At 37.0% G+C, this 3,985-nt stretch overlaps 1 non-coding gene across 1 annotated transcript; it reads left to right on the forward strand.

The window, feature by feature from the left end:
• The first annotated feature begins 463 nt into the window (after positions 1–463).
• Positions 464–565, forward strand: LOC123324395. The gene has a single exon (XR_006539775.1). It is a non-coding gene; the product is annotated as a U6 spliceosomal RNA (small nuclear RNA).
• Positions 566–3,985: the final 3,420 nt, after the last annotated feature.

Here is a 3,985-nt window from a genome sequence, read left to right on the forward strand (position 1 = left end):
CAAAAAGAAAAAATAGAGAAAAAAAAAACAGAATACCTAAAAGCTGTTGGATAATATAAAACAGTCTAACATACATGCATGTGAAATCCCAGAAGGAAAGAAGAGAAACAGGGCAGAAAAACATATTTGAACAGATAATGGCCAAAAATTAATGACAGACATCAAACCACAGACCCAAACCCTCAAAGAGTACCAAACAGAATAAATACACCCACTCCTTAAAAAATGTATAAACATATTATATTCAAACTCTTGAAAACCAAAGATAAAGATAAAATCTTTAAGGCAGCCATAAGGAAGGAGAAGACACTATATAGAGAGAAACAAATATAAGAATTATAGAAGACTTTCATCAGAAACTACACAAGCCTGAAGACAATAACAATGACATATGTAAAGAGCCAAAAGGAACAAAAAATCAATTACATATTCAATAAAACACCTTTTTAAAATTGTGAAGATTGCCTGCTTTGGCAGTACATACACTAAAGTTGGAATGACACAGAGATTAGCATGGCCCCTGCACAAGGATGACAAGCAAATTTGTGAAGTGTTCCATATTTTTTTTAAAAATACATAAAATAAAATTAAGGAGAAATAAAAATATGTTCATCAAACAAAGTGAAAAAAATCAATTTCCAGTGTACCTGCTCTAAAAGAAATGTAGAAGGAAGTTCTTCAGATAGAAGAAATATGATACAAAACCTGGATCTATATAAAGAAATGAAGGACTGCCAATGACATAAGTGAAATGTCATAATACTAATTCAGCTCTAAAAGCCCTGGACATTATATATAAGACAAACATTAGAAGACTGAACAATGAGGAGAAAACACAAGATGAGCTACTGACTGAGGGACCCATGGGAAAACAATGCTACATCTCTTGGGTTTTATTTTTGCCTCATATATCCCAGACTTGTGGTAGAAGAAGATAACTACCAAAACCACAAACAAGAACAGATTTTTCAAACTCCCAATAAAAGCTTAATTTTATTGGGAGTTTGAAATTAATTAAAGACCAGCAAAGGGATTGTCCAGCAACACAGAGAACTTTTAGACAAAAACCACACAACCCTAGCCAAACACCACAGAAAAACTGTGGTTCTACTGCACTCAGACTAGCAAGGTCCAGTGGAGAGCCTGGACTTTAACCTAACTCCCATCAAAGAGTCAGAGAAGGCTGAGTCTGACTTTCATTGCCCTGAGCAATAAGGTCTCACAACACTGAGTGGGAGTCTGGACTTCCACTCTCCACTGACAGAAAAGAGGTGCCCTTGCCGCTCTCCAAGGGTGGAATCAGAGGCAGACTAGTGGAGAGTCATGACTTTTACCACTGCCCAATGGTAAGGAGACCAATACCCTTGGCCTCAATGGAGGCCATATGGGGAATAGTAATGAGTCATTCCTACACTCCCAACCATGGTAGTATCAAAAAAGGTCTAGTGAAGGGCCAGAGTACCAATCCAAAAATTTCCAGGTTTCAGTTGGAAATCACTTGTCGTAACAAAAACCAATAAAATGTCAGCCCGAATAAAAAGAGATAGCAATAGAAACAAAACTGAGATGACGGAGATAATCAAATTACCTTACAAAGATTTTAAAGCAGTCATCATTACAATGCTTCAATAAATAATTATAAACATGCTTGAAACAAATAAAAACAGGAAAAGTTTCAGCAGAGAAATAAAAGACACAAAGAAGAACCCAGGTGTGGGGGAGGAGCAAGATGGCAGAGGAGTAGGAGACCTAAATTTCATGTGGTCCCAGGAATTCAGCTAGATAGGGATCAAACCATTCTGAAAACCTATGAACTCAACAGGAGATAGAAAAAAAGAATAGCAGCAAATCTCTGAAAACAGAAAAGTGACCACTTTCTGGAAGGTCTCTTCTGATTTGTTTAGTGTATATTTTCTGGTGATGTTGTTATCCTGTTACCATTTTGTTCTCTCATTCATCTATTCTCCTCTGGACAAAATGACAAGATGGAAAAAATCACCTCAAAAAAAAGAACAAGAGGCAGTACCGAATGTCAGGCACCTAATCAATACGGACATTAGTCATATGTCAGAAAAAGAGTTCAGAATGATAATTTTAAAGATATTAACTGGGCTTGAAAAAAGCATGGAAGATATTAGAGAAACCCTTTCTGGAGAAATAAAAGAACTAAATTCTAAACAAGTCAAAATCCAAAAGGCTATTAATGAGGTGCAATCAAAAATGGAGGCTCTAAAGGCTAGGATAAATGAGGCAGAAGAGAGAATTAGAGATATAGAAGACCAAATGATGGAAAATAAAGAAGCTGAGAAAAAGAGAGATAAACAACTACTGGATCACGAGGGCAGAATACGAGAGATAAGTGATACCATAAGATGAAACAACATGAGAATAATTTGGATCCCAGATGAAGAAGAAAGAGAGAGAGGGGCAGAAGGTATATTGGAGCAAATTATAGCAGAGAACTTCCGTAATTTGGGGAAAGAAACAGGCATCAAAATCCAGGAGGCCCAGAGAAACCCCCTCAAAATCAATGAAAATAGGTCAACACCCCGACATCTAATAATAACACTTACGAGTCTCAGAGACAAAGAGAAAATCCTAAAAGCAGCTCTGACCCAGAGATCTGTAACCTACAATGGTAGAAACATTACATTCGCAACAGACCTATCCACAGAGACCTGGCAGGCCAGAAAGGACTGGCAGGATATATTCAGAGCACTAAATGAGAAAAATAGGCAGCCAAGAATCCTATATCCTAGGCTGTCATTGAAAATAGAAGGAGAGATAAAAAGTTTCCAGGACAAACAAAAACTAAACGAATTTGCAAACACAAAACCATCCCTACAAGAAATCTTGAAAGGGGTCCTCTAAGCAGAGAGACCCTAAAAGCAACATAGACCAGAAAGGAACACAGACAATATACAGTAACAGTCACCTTCCAGGCAATACAATGGCACTAAATTCCTATCTTTCAATAGTTACCCTGAATGTAAATGGGCTAAATGCCCCAATTAAAAGACACAGGCTATCAGACTGGATTAAAAAACAAGACCCATTGATATGCTGTCTGCAAGAGACTCATCTTAGACCCAAAGACACACCCAGATTAAAAGTAAAGGGGTGGAAAACCATTTACCATGCTAATGGACACCAAAAGAAAGCTGGGGTGGCAATCCTTATATCAGACAAATTAGATTTTAACCAAAGACTGTAATAAGAGATGAGGAAGCACACTATATCCTACTTAAAGGTTCTATCCAACAAGAAGATCTAAAAATTGTAAACATCTATGCTCTTAACAAGGGAGTAGCCCAATATATAAACCAATTAATAACAAAAGCAAAGAAACACATCGACAACAATACAATAATAGTAAGGGACTTTAACACCCCCCTCACTGAAATGGACAGATCATCTAAGCAAAAGATCAACAAGGAAATAAAGACTTTAAATGACACACTGGACCAAATAGACTCACAGATATATTCAGAACATTCCATCCCAAAGCAACAGAATACACATTCTTCTCTACTGCCCATGGAACATTCTCTGGAATAGATCACATCCTAGGTCACAAATCAGCTCTCAACCAGTACCAAAAGTTTGGGATCATTCCCTGCATATTTTCAGACCACAATGCTTTGAAACTAGAATTCAATCACAAGAGGAAAGTCAGAAAGAACTCAAATACATGGAAGCTAAAGAGCATCCTACTAAAGAATGAATGGGTCAACCAGGAAATTAAAGAATTAAAAAATTCATGGAAACCAATGAAAATGAAAACACAACTATTCAAAATCTTTGGGATTCAGCAAAGGCAGTCCTAAGAGGAAAGTATATAGCAATACAAGCCTTTCTCAAGAAACAAGAAAGGTCTCAAATACACAACCTAACCCTACACCTAAAGGAGCTGGAGAAAGAACAGCAAATAAAGCCTAAACCCAGCAGGAGAGGAGAAATAATAAAGATTGAGCAGAAATCAATG

This window comes from Neomonachus schauinslandi, chromosome 3 (genome assembly GCF_002201575.2).
Source record: "Neomonachus schauinslandi chromosome 3, ASM220157v2, whole genome shotgun sequence".
Classification (NCBI taxonomy): Eukaryota; Metazoa; Chordata; class Mammalia; order Carnivora; family Phocidae; genus Neomonachus; species Neomonachus schauinslandi.